Source organism: Pseudophryne corroboree, chromosome 6, assembly GCF_028390025.1.
Source record: "Pseudophryne corroboree isolate aPseCor3 chromosome 6, aPseCor3.hap2, whole genome shotgun sequence".
Lineage (NCBI taxonomy): Eukaryota > Metazoa > Chordata > Amphibia > Anura > Myobatrachidae > Pseudophryne > Pseudophryne corroboree.
Window position 1 is genome coordinate 421,334,798 of NC_086449.1, and position 13,641 is coordinate 421,348,438.

The 13,641-nt window shown below is 39.2% G+C and overlaps 1 protein-coding gene and 1 long non-coding RNA gene across 13 annotated transcripts in view; one reads left to right on the forward strand and one right to left on the reverse strand.

Annotated features, from left to right (window-relative positions):
- Positions 1-13,641, forward strand: part of MAGI2 (membrane associated guanylate kinase, WW and PDZ domain containing 2) — a 1,309,326-nt gene that overhangs the window by 725,733 nt on the left and 569,952 nt on the right. The gene's annotated exons all lie outside the window — the stretch shown is intronic.
- On the reverse strand, positions 6,546-7,470 carry LOC134935336 (uncharacterized). Its single transcript, XR_010180064.1, has 6 exons — positions 7,433-7,470; positions 7,266-7,347; positions 7,086-7,156; positions 6,908-6,997; positions 6,738-6,820; positions 6,546-6,614 (listed from the first exon to the last, which is right to left on the reverse strand). It is a non-coding gene; the product is annotated as an uncharacterized LOC134935336 (long non-coding RNA).

A 13,641-nucleotide genomic window follows, 5' to 3' on the forward strand; every position in this document is an offset into this window, starting at 1 on the left:
CAGGGTCTTTGCATCTATCTGCAGGATTAAAACGCAATGCCGGGAAATGTAGTTCTCCTTTTATAAATCATTCAGTGTTCTCTCATGAATGTTCTAGATAGAGAAACCAATTTTAAAAATAATGAATCTTAATTGGCATAGAATCCTAGAATAAACTAACATACTGTATTTTGGGCACGATTTGAGAACATGTCTTAGTACCTGCACCATATCTGGTTTAGTACTGCAGTGATACGAACAGGGCCGGATAAAGGTCTGTGAGGGCCCCTGGGCAACAAACTTGTATGGGCCCCCTATCAATTTTTATGCAAAACAGGATTGTTGCATGGGTTAAAATCCCCCCCCCCCTTCCCTTTGCTTCCCCCACCTGCTCCATCTCACTTACTGGCTGTTGGAGTCCTGAGGTGATTGTTAGAGAGTGGAGCTGCGCTGTCCACTTCTCCTGCTATGTGAGTGATGGAATGGAGCACAGCATGAGGGTGCATGCACTGTAGAGAACGGAGGAGGTTTGGGCAGTGTGTGGCCTGGCGGCTGCTGAGGTAGGGTACCACACATCTGGACTCCCGCTGGTGGTGCCTGAGTGTGTTTGTGTCTAGGTAAGTATACCCTGCTTTGGCAGCCTCACTTTGCTCCGGGAAGACTCAGTAACGGAGGTTCCATGTCTTCTGGGGAACTCTAAGATGTGGCACCGGGGTTCTGGAGGCAGAGAGTGAGACTGCTATGGCGGGGTATTACTTACCTGGGCTTCACATTTGTAGTGCAAGTGGTCAATTCTGGGGGACAGTGTGTGGGGGCCCTGGGACGACCGCCCCTGCTATAATCCGGCTCTGGATACTAGTGAATATGCCCTTGGTATGTAACAATACTCACCTCCCCGGCGAGGTCCAGTGAGTTTCCCCTCTTCAGCGGCATCCTCCACACTGCAGTTGGCAGCCTTTTGCTGCCAGTGACAGGCTTCTACAGTATGTCAAACACATACAGTAGTGACAGCCAGTCCATGCATGCACATGGCACTTTTACTTGTCAGGGCTCTGCAATGCCTGGAAGGGTTCACCAGAAAGGCTGTGCTGGGTCCTCATTAACGCCAATGTGGATTCAGTGACAAACAGTGGTAATCTTAATTCACAGCTGTTTGCTGAATACTGAAAGGAGGCCATAACCCCTTTAGTGAGCGCTAAAAGGGTCATGTCTCATTCTTAATTGGGGCCCTACTGTATGTTTCACTTAATTACATTGAGGCATTCTTTGTAAGATTGCTCTTTGTCTAGAACTATGGTCCAGACATGTTTGTTTTGAGTTACTGATGTGTCCTCGTACACTGTGGCTTCAGTTACTCTGAACAGCCCCTCTCTGTGTGCTAAATCCCGGCATCTCAGCGATCCTCTTTTTCACTCGAAAGCAACTGGAAGCGACAAAACTACTTTGCTACACTAGATTTGCTAGATCAATGTGTTGCGCGACATTTGTACATCTGTGTGAAAAGGAGTCTGTATATGAAAGTCATACGATGCAACGGCTGCAGCTTTTACATGCATGCACTCGTCTGCATATTGTAGCATGTTATTTGAACACGCGCAAAACGAACATGCAACCCGCATCAGCCTGATAGTTGTCATTTGTAGTATTACTTTTGCTGCCATATTCTTTCAAATTGATTCACTGATTTTCTGCCAGAGATGACGGTCTCAGTTTGCCTCATTATAGGTAGACACCTGGTTCTAAAGTTGCTCGTGTCTGTTTCCTCATTATGGCCTTTTGGTTACATCCAGGGTCGGACTGGTCCACAGGGCTACAGGGGAAACCCCCAGTGGGCCCCACTGTATGCGGGCCCACCATCTCCTGTGCACTTTAATTATACTTTATACGTATGTTGCCTTATACTGCACAAGACTATGGTGTATTTTCTACAGTACTCTGCTGTTATTAATCTGGTACATTATCATGCATGCACTAGCAGTATTTACGATATATTTATCTAAAGGCCTAGACCATGCGCTCTGTAATGGTTAGCCAAGTCTTTGTGGTGCCTGCTCACACCTTCTGTGTAGATTACCCACACCCCCAATCATGTGCCCCTACAACTCCATTTTCCCGGTGGGCCCTTCACGCCCCAGTCCGACACTGCTTACATCTGTATCTTTAACTGTTGCCATGTATGTAGAGCTGCCATCTGAAATTCTGGGGCCTGACTAAATTCTGTAGACAGGGTCCCCCCACCATAAAAAGATGGGTGGAGCTACAGCAGGCATGGGACATCACTTGATTCATAAACCAAGTTTGTTTTATTTTTTACATTTTTATTTTTTAAAGTTGGGCTGTGGGAGTGGGGAATCCATAATAATTATATAGTGATGAGGCAGAATGAGGGGCAGGGCAAGAGAAAAAGTGGTTTATGAAGGGCACAGGAGAAAGGTGGGTGGCAGTCGCAATAGATCAGAGACCATTGATGTCTGGATATGGGAGGACTGAAACTGGAGGGCAATAGGACAGAGAAGACAGTACCAAAGGGGGATGTAGAAATGTGAGGTCTGGACCTATTGGGGGCACAGGGATGAGAGACATGTGGGGTTTGTACAGGGCAGGGAAGGTTGGACCTTAAGGTGAGCGGGGGGGGGAACCTTGGTTGGAGAGCACAGGAATAAAAAGGCTGGACCTTAATAAGGGGCACAGAACATGGTTGGCTGGACCTTAATGGAGGGGCACAGGGTAGGGGAGGCTGAACCTTGGATGAGGACACGGGAAGGCTGGACCCTAATGGGGGGACACAAGGCAAGGTAGGCTGGACTTAGAGAGGGACACAATAAAGAGAAGGCTGGACTTTAGTGGGGAGGGCACAGGGCAAGAGAATGCTGGCACTGATGCACTCACCTTGGCTAGGAAGACAGGCAGTCTGGATGATGGTGGGAGGTAGCTGCCTCAGCTGCCTCCCTGTGCCCCCTTCCTCCTTTCGCCGGGAACACCAAGCTGAGCAGATCTTGGACAGGTGGACCCGGCAAAAGATTGTGGACCAGCATCCTGCCAAGCATGCGGATTATCTGCCGTTCGCAAGCCATTCAGAAACGTCCACAATAGCTCCTCCTGATTGGCTGCCAGTCCATGAGCTTTGATTGGCTCGCGGACAGCGGTAAATTTGAAACACTGCAGTGCTGTCTTCATGCTTGGCAGGCTGCTGGTCCACAATCTGCTGCCCGGCCTGTCTGTCTGTCTGGACCCGGGACACCAGTACCGGCAGTACCCCACTGATGACAGTCCTGCTTGCATGTAAGTCTATATATAATTGCTTTTATCCCATTATAGATCTGTTTCAACATAAACAGTAACATTGCAGGCATTTTAGCTACGCACAACACTCAATACATACTTGCCTACTCTCCTGGAAGGTATGGAAGACGCCTTTATTTTTCTGGTAGTGCCTGTAAGAGTGGGTGGATCGCCTGTATCCCACCCACTTCCTACTGTAGTGAGCAGGGTGGGGAGGTAATACTGGCAATCGTAGATCTGCAGGAAAAAGGTGGGGCTTAAAATTATGCAAATCGTGTAATTTTAGCCTTGCACCCCTCCCCGCAGACCCATCCATGATTTATGGCATTTTTCTCAGATGGGGGCAGGTCCTAATGATAGAGCTTGGCTCCGCTCTCCAAGTAGTCAGAAGCATAAAGTCAGCATGTATGATTCAAAAAATATTTGGCTCAATGTAAACATAAACAGTGAAAGTACGGATTTCAAACTGGAACAAGGAGAGGTACTGTAGGTGACAGAAACCACAATGGACCTAATCATGGACAATACAGATGAACCAGATGAGGGATAGAGCTTTGGAGATATACAAATGGCCTACACTGAAAGTTTGTATTTAGTTCAAGGGTAAATTATCACATTGTTTGATTTAAAGTCCCATTATGCCATTCTTTTCCTTTCCACATTGACAGTAATTGCTTTATTGATTACAAGTACAGTGCTTCTTCCATAGAAAGTAACTGATAATGCATTGTCTTAGCTGGTGAAAAATGTATTTGTTACTTTCTACATTAATAAAAAAGGAGTTAAAGAGAGGGGCAGAGACCATATAGTCCTGATGATGTAAAATTAAAGTAAGATCAGTCATTCATGAGCTCTGGAAAGATACATTGCAGACTGGAAGTGACCTACAGTACGTGTAGAAAGGAAAGTGCTATTTGTGCTGGAACATCAGTGAATGATAACCTATTTGTGCATACATTGCGGACCAATTTCTTTTCACTTTATTGCAAGTCCACCTGGATAAATATACACTATAAGTTATATAATAGTTCTGTGTCCCATGGTGAAATAAAGTGGATTTTTGGGGTTGCTTGAGAGATTTATTTCTTTTATTTTGAAAGCAACAGATTTTTATTGTGCCTTGTGATTGCAATCTGTTTCAGGTAAATACAACTATTGTTTTGGGTCGCATCAACAAGCCTTCGTTGTCCAGACCGCGCCCCCCTCACTGTTGCAACGATGCCCCATCACCGCCCTCTGCCGCCAATCTTAGTCCTCGCGCATGCAGCAAATAGCGATTTCCGCACTTCAGTGATTGATGATGAATTGGGCCCAATGTTATTACAATATTCCTCTGAAAACAACATTTACCACTCTCAATATAACCATATGACTTATTTTTCTCCCTCCATATTTTATAAACTGTATCAGTTTTGAGTGGTTTCTATTGTTCTCCTTGTATAAAATGACACATAGGGAAATATTTATTAATAACGATCAAACTTAGGTACTATGTTATTTATTGAAAGCCCTTTTCATAATGCTAGAATTGCAAGGAGCTATGTATCGCTCCACAGTGAATGGTAGAGAGCTATTGGTTAAGTGCAGTAACTTATTTTAAAATTGCCTATTCAACATTGAGTTAACCAAATCACAATATATTTGCTTATTTCCAATATTTTTAATTTTCATAATTGGTTTAAATCTTAATAAATGCTTAGTCTGCCATGTAAAAAGTGTTATCATTTATTGTTCAGAACAAATATGCCTCCATTAACATATTTCAGATATTTAGTGTGTTTGTCTGTCTTGTATTTTGTTCACAACTGGCCTGATTTCCTCTGGGCGTGTGACAATGTCATTTTAATCATGCACACTTCCCAGGAGATCAGGCAGAAGAAATGGTAGGAATATCTAAACTTCAGCAGTGCCGCTCTGCATACAGCAGAATTTAAATGCAACAGCTAAAATAGGCATACCAGATGTATATAATTTACGCTACATAAAGTGTTTTGCAAATTGAATTGTGGGCCTCAGCTACTGCTGTAATTTATAAAAAAAAATCTAACATATGCACACTGGGACCCGCGGCTGACCATTACTTCTGTGCACAAGGTGGAATTTTCTTTATTTTCCTGAGTACTGTATGCTCAAATCAGCACCTGACAGGCAATGGACAATTTTTTCTTATTCTATAGATGACAGCAGATGTAAATTTCCAAATTGTTGACTTGCACTATTTGTCTGTCATTCACTGTCTACTGCTAACTTTCCCTTTATCCCTTCCAGTAACGTCTTAAAGAAAAGTGTGTGTGTATATATGTAGATGTGTGTGAGTTGGCACATATATATTGATGTGTGTGTATATGTATGTATGTATGTATGTGTGTGTATGTATGTGTATATATACATACATATATATATATATATATATATATATTGTATGTGTATATATATATATATATATAATAAAGTGTGTGTGTGTGTGTGTATATATATATATATATATATATATATATATATGTATAATCCCTTAGTGCGCTCTTAGTGTAAACTACTGAATTTTTTTTTTTATTATTTGTTTTATGTCAGTTAGTTTCTAAAATAGCTTAAATACTGTTATGTCTCCAAATAAGAGGGCAAGCTTCAACACAGAGCAGATCCTTTGCCGATAAGGATCAAAATGCAGAAACAGAAGAAAAAGTGTCTCTGTGGAGCGCACTTATTTTATAAACTGTTATAATTAGACAATTTTTAACGGATAATTTATAAAGAGAGGATGACCTTACACATATAAACACCCATATTTAAATCACATACGTCTTTTTATTATAAGATTTAAATTTAAAATAAATCAATAATGGAAATTTCTTTTACATTGAAGATACAATTGTATGTTTCAGCATTATTCATGTAAAAAATATAAATAAAACGATAAAAAAGAGCTTTCCACCAACGCGTTTCATCTGTATCAACTTCTTCAGGGGTGTTCTTCAGGGTGTAATAAAAAAAATATAAAACATGTATAAATAAAAAGGAACATTGATAAGAGAGAGGAATATGCATATCACAATATGGTCATATTATCCATATTTGAACAAACTAATATTGTATATACCGATAATAATTTTATGAGCTATAAAAGGAACTGCTCACATCATTTCTTTATACATTATTTAGATCCTACTTATTTTTAACATCACACACATCATATTATAATAATGATTGTCTGCTGAATCACTCCGTAATCAGTAGGCCCATCAATTGACCCATCAGTATAATGGTACTTACTTCTAAAAAACAGCTCTCTGTTTATTTTGAAATATCTGTATCATTCATAAAAGGTAATGAATTTTAATTGGACCAAATTGTGCCTATATTGAAAAAAAGGGAGACCAAATCTTAACATGACCCAATTTTATTTATATATTAGCTTAGCTTATTTTTACCGTAATGAGTGGGTCAATCAATTGACCCATCAATATAATAGTACTTACTTCTAAATAACAACTCTCTGTTTATTTGGAAATAGCTGTATCATTCATAAAAGGTAAAGAGTATTAATTGGACCCAATTGTGCCTATGTAAAAAAAAGACCAAATCTTAATGTGACTCAATTTCATTTATGTATTAACTTATTTATACACATTTATTTTAATATACTTACTGAAAGGTTTTTTTAATAGGTTGAAAAACTCGAGGAAGAAGATTCTCAAAATGTAACAGCCTTTGGTGGGGTTCCTTATTATAGGCCACCCTACATAATAATATAAATATATAAATACATCTTTGGGGTTTCATTTTTTTTTATTTATTTATCTAATAAAAGACTCCACAGTACTTACTAGTGGATTACATTCTTCTCCAAAAATGTAGATATATGGTTTGTTTATCTTGCCTCATTAGGTTAATATTTCTAACAAGAACAGAGCAATAATTAATTCTCTCACTATTCTTATTTCATTAAGACCGAAAAAATCTTTTTTTATATATGTGTTATTTTTAATTTATAAAACATAACTTACCCGCAATTTTTCTAAATGTCTGTAAAGCATATAAGGAAGGATCCACTTATGGACTTGGGATAAATAAATCCCTTTTGTTTTCCTAATAAGAACAATATGTTACTTATTATTTTATTTATATCCAGACTGCAATAAAGTAAAATTAAAGAGTAGCCATTTTTGCTTACCAGCAGTTGTCCTATAGGTCTGCACACATGGTAGTCCAATATTGGAATGAGGACTGGGCTCACAATCTCCCTATTTATACTTCTCAGCCTGTTGCATCACTTCCTATCATAGCTTATTAATTACTTAATTGATGTATTTACTCTAAACATTTATTATGTATTTTAAATAAAAATAAGAGAGCCTTTATTTAGTGAAACAATTTTATTAATGATTCCTGATTAAAATAACTGTGTTATCAAGTAAGATTAAGCTCATAATATAACGTTAAAATTAAATTGAAGTTTTAATTGGTATCATAAAGGCAGAGAGATACTTCCTATATGAGTTCCAAGCCTCCTTATGGCGAGGGTGACGCCATCATGCACGTTCTGTTGCCCAGCAACTGTCAGAGTAATTACTAGCAGCTGTTATATTTCCCAGGACATTACTAGCAGATTCCTGTGGAAACTACTGGCACAACTACAGCCACCACGTGTCCCAGGAGCTGAAAACCGCCTTCCGTGGACACTCACACCACGGGCACAGCGTCGGCGCGTACGCCCCCACTACCTAGCAACGAGCGCAACATCAGCACGTGCGTCCCGCTGCTAAGCAGTGAGGTGAGCGCTACTTAGAGCGCCTCCCGTGTACGGTCTCCTAGCAACCGTTTGTGCATGCAGGATAAGCGCTACTTAGAGCGCCTCCTGCATGCAATTACCTGACTCCAATATCTTACATACAGGATAAGTGCTACTCAGAGCACTCCCTGTATGTAATGTTTGTCTCTTCACAATTTGTTACGTATTATTAAATCTATTTACTATCAATAAGTTAAGATGTTGATATTAAACTCCACATTATAATATTCATAAATTTTTGGAAATTAAGCCTGGATTACTCCACATTAATTTGAAACCGGGGACTACAGTTGAAATATGTCATAAATACAAATTTATGGGGGTTAGTAGTTTAATTAACATTTAATGGCCTCACCACATACATATCAACTTCATTTCATTATAGCTATATATTAATATATTATCTTAACACTATTAATTAAATTATTCAATACACAACTAAAATATCCTCATTAGTGGAATTTTTTTTTAAATGTTTTATATTCTAATTTATTTAATTTATTAAATTATTGTAAACAAATGATTACATATAAATGTGATAATATTAAATAATGAAATTTGTTGAATATATAATTTAATAAATCCCTCATTAAGTGCTCACTAATAGTGAACTAAAATTTATGTTGTGTTATTCTTATTTTATGTTTGTTGTGCTCGCTGATAATAACTAATTTTATTTTTATTCTTTTATATTGTTATTATTTAATTTTATTGATATTCAATGGATACACCTTCAATGTTAATAGTCCTATAGTGTTCTTCCTTATTAAACTTATAATTGTATATATAATTGTATACAACAATAATTGTTAACTACTTATGGGCCTAGTATATATGTGTGTATATATATATATGTGTGTGTGTGTGTGTGTGTGTGTATATATATAATATTCAGAACTCAAGGCAGACATATTATTGTGACGATATAAAATATGCGTGTGTGTGTGTGTGTATATATATATATATATATATATATATACTGTATATAATATATTGTGTGAGTGTGTATATATATGTATATATATATATATATATATATATATATTATTCAGAACTCAAGGCAGACACATTATTATGAGGATATAAAATTTGCATGTTGTGTCTAGTTAAAAGTTTCAATTTAGGCAAAGAGAAAAGAAGGGGGGGTACAAATACTAGAAACACAATTAAAAGTTTAATTAATGACTGTCAGAGTGAGGCTCTGTTCCAGAACATTTGAAGCACAAGGGCCAAAGTACTTCCTACAGTACTTGGGAGGATATTTAATTAGCCTGAATTTTTTTTGGGTGGGAAAAACAGGAGTTTTCATGACTTTGATTTTTAATTTTTGCGCATTTTTTTTTGCTCCCTATTCAATTGTTTCCCAATTTTTGCGTCCAAACAAATTTTCCATTTTCCGCCAAAAACACCCAGAATCCGGGATAAATTCACAGACCTATGTGTGTTCACAAAAATAGAGCTGATTAAGGATGGTTATTTGGTATTTTCTTTCTGCCTGCCTCAGGCAGGTGAAAAAATAATCCCTGATGAGTGCCAGCATCGGAGCTAATTGTATAGCACCAGGGGGAGGTCAATTAGCCGTGGTAAATTACAGCGGCTAATTGAATATCGGCTTTAGTCATTGGAGCCACCTTTCTAAAATTATTAGGTTGCCTCATCCCTTCTTTTGAACAAAGAAATGGCATAAATAGTTAAGATCGTTGTTGTAAAAACGCAGATATTGTTTGTTGTCTACCACCCATGAACTCCCCCACAGGACTGTCTCCTATACATACAACATACAGTGGCTGTGAATGGCCAGAAAGTGTACTAGTCCCCTTCCATCCTCTGTTCCTTACCTCTAAAAATACCACGTTGGCTGCACCACTTTGGCAGGCCTGTCATCCTTATCTTGTTGCATCTGCTTCCATTAGTCTCTCCCTCTGTTACTCATTTCCAAGCACCCGCATTATGTAATTATGTAATTTCACTTTTCCTCTGTCATTTCTGCTCTGCCTCCACTCTACTTCTATAATTAATGTCCTACCAACACACTCATAAGTACACACACATGACATACTACCCTACTCTCCTGGAACGTCTGTGACACTTCTGAATTGTGATTATGCCATCTTCCCAGATTGCACTTTCCCCTTTTAAGAAACGTATAGGGCTATGATGATTTAATCATATCATCATCGCCCCACTCCCTGCTACGTGATGATGCATCATCACAGCCTGATGAATTGCACTGTGGGCATCAAGACCATGATGAAGCTAATTCATGTCATCTCCCACCACCAGCACCACCACCTGCACTTACTCCTTTGACCTCCTGGAGGGTTGGTGTGAAATGTAGGCAGGTGTACAAGCAATGGGTAGAATGGGGCGAGGAGATGTCCATTATGGCACACACTGATAGCAGCTGTTACTGTATGTCTCGGTCCTGCTCACACTGAGTCTGCAACTTTGGGGCAGCTCCTTCTCTACCTATGCACACCCTACGACCGCATTATTAGATATGTTTTTTGAGCTTTTTGTTAATGTATTACTACTTTGTAACTTTGTTCTACCAGTCAGAGTTGTATATTAAAATATTAATTTGCAAACCTTTTAAAATACATGCCACTATTTTATTTTGCCCTTACAGAATAATGTAGGCATTAGAGCATTGTACAGTCAGGGTTGCAGTAAGATCTAACAATAACTACTGGAAGCAGAACCAATGTAGGATTATCATTAGCAGCATATGGAGCAGCAGAGAGAACATCCATTGCATACTGGGAAAGCTATGAAGAAGCAGGCTTATTGTATGAATAATAAGCACAGGCATATTTTAATCCAGTGGTTCTCAAACTCTGTCCTCAGGAACCCACACGGTTCACGTTTTCCATGTCACCCGGCAGCTGCACTGTGTATCACCAACTGTCACATTTTAAAAATCTGCAGGTGACCTGCAAAACATGAACCGTGTGGGGTCCTGAGGACCGAGTTTGAGAACCTGTGTTTTAATCCATTACTCTTTTGTAAGAGGATGTTTGCTGCAAGGGGATGTTTTATTCAGTAACTTTATTTATTTATTTTTAAATATTCTCTTGCATTCCAGATTGATGGCTGCAATATTCCTTTTCCTTATAACACTGGAGTTACACGCATAGTTCTTAAGCAGATTCTTTCAGGCATGAGCATGTTTTATTAATATTGACAGCTACTTGGCCACATTTTAGAAGGAGTAGTGCCAGGCATTGTAAAATATACATCACCTTCAAGCCATAAAGTTAAGCAGAGTGCAACAGATTCTGACAATTGGACAGGACAAAGCAGTAAACAACCCTTTTATATCTGAAATATTGGTGTCAAGTTATCGCTAGCATTTCTTTTGTGTTTTTCGTTTAGAAATAGCATCATGGTGATCAATTCATAATGCTGAAGTCCAAAAATCTGTCACCTTGTTGTAGTGTATAAGATAAGATTGATTATCTCTGTATACAGTATATATTTAGATTTGTGAGTTTATTTGAAGATCTAAAGGCAGTGGTATATCTATAATGTGTTCACTGACCCATAAGTCAAGGGGCCGGTGTACCTAGAACTGTGCCATATTTATGGTGCTTCCTTCCTGGTGGTAATCATACTCTGACTGGTCCCCTGACAGCATCTGCAGAGTGCCCTGGAAATATGCAGCCGACGCAGAAGATATCAGACTCTGACATATTGCAATAGTACCACGCACCTACAGTATTTCTGCAATGGGGAGCTGTATAGGGATGTAGTTATGTGACAGCTGGTCACAATATCTCCACCTACACCCCGCCCCCTCACAATCCTGACAGCCGGCATGCCGACCAGCAGGGACTATTCCCACTCATGGTTGTCCACAACACCCATGTAGTGGGAATAGAACGCCACTGAGCCTGCAGTGTAGTGAGCGCAGCTAGCCTGCAAGGGGCTTGTTGCCTTCGCCCCTCTTTCCCCCTCCCCCCTTTTCCCGTTCGCCATTTCATGGCCAGGATACCAGCGCCGGTATGCTGAACGGCAGTCACACATACCACACCTGCTGCAAACTGTACATCTTGAACACATTCTCATAAATTGTTAATCTGGCTTTGCTTCTGTAAACCCCTTTAGGCAGAGGCAATTCAAACCCCATGGGAACCTTGGCAATATATTGGTTGGAATCCTATCTGACATATATAAAAAAACAAAAATAAACAAATGCTTAGAGTAATCTGGGCCCCAGGCTGGAGCCCAACACCACATTTAGACCGAAAACCCGGCAATTACCCGGCATTTCAGTGCTGGGTCATGTTGCCGGGCTGTGTCTGACCCTCCACTTCACACAGACATGCAAATTACCGGGTTGAGAATTTCGACATGGTAATTTGCGGATTAACATGGGTATTTTGTCTGTTTGAAAGGGTCAACACAGGTCGAAATTTCCAGGTCTCCGACCCTGGTAAATTCCAGAGTCGAAGTCCCGGGAATTTCAACCAGGGTTGACTCTTTCACACAGAAAAAGGACCCGCTTTTTTCATGAAATTACCGGGTAGAACTGGTTTACTTGGTAATTTCAGTTTCTGTCTGAAAGGGGTATAAGTGGATTAATAGATCAGCATACATTCTAAAATCTTGACTTTTGGTGTTTTTGCATGTCTTATCTTGCTGCAATTTGTTGATCTGACATTTTGCGTTAAGGAAATGTTCTAATCAGGTAGCACCAAAGCATCAGAGTATTTTGCAATATAATGTGGCTATTCGCTGGCATAGCTATATTAAGGTTTATGTTTAATGCACCAATTTACCTCATCTGAACTGTCTGTCGAGGATGTTTAGAAAATTTGGTGCAGGGCTATGATATAGTTATAATTGTAAATGCACCTTTTTACTCTATTCTGAATATTGCACCGTAAAAGCAGTAGCTTGTCTTTGTGTATTTTTTTTTCAACATACTGTATTTGCAAAAAAAGTGCACGTTTATTCAAAGCACAAAATATAACTGTAGTCAGAACCGGGCGGAAAACCGGATTGTACTATACACTTGATTTAAGACCCATTTGTGGTTCTGAAGCAACATTCAGAGCTCTACCAAGGAAATGTTTGGACTCTTCGAAGATTACACTGTCCTGTGCCAAGAGCTGAAGTTGGTCTGATTTTGTCTTTAGAGGACTTATTTTGTCTGATGTTGTCTAGGCATGCTGCCATTTTTTTTGAACAGTAAAACTGTTACAAGACTAGATGTATCAATCATTTATATAAAATAGTTTTACTTATTTATGTGAACCAGGTAACATGTAGCATGAATAATACTAGTGAGAAGTGAAGGGAATGTTTGAGACTATTAAGAGCTCTGAAACTAATGGGAGAGTACAGTACTTGTCTGATTGAGAGACCTACCTATTGAACTCCCCTCCCCCAATAGTCATGCGGAAACAAATGATGTCACCCTAAAATTAGTTATGCATTTTAGAAAGTTGGATAACTGATACTAGTTCCAAACATTTGTAAAAAGATTATTAACCAACTCTTTGTAAAATATAAGCTGCAGTAGGCCTTACAGCTGCTCACTCCTGTTTCTAGAGAACCGGTTCCTGCTCCTCATCAGGGTCCTCTTT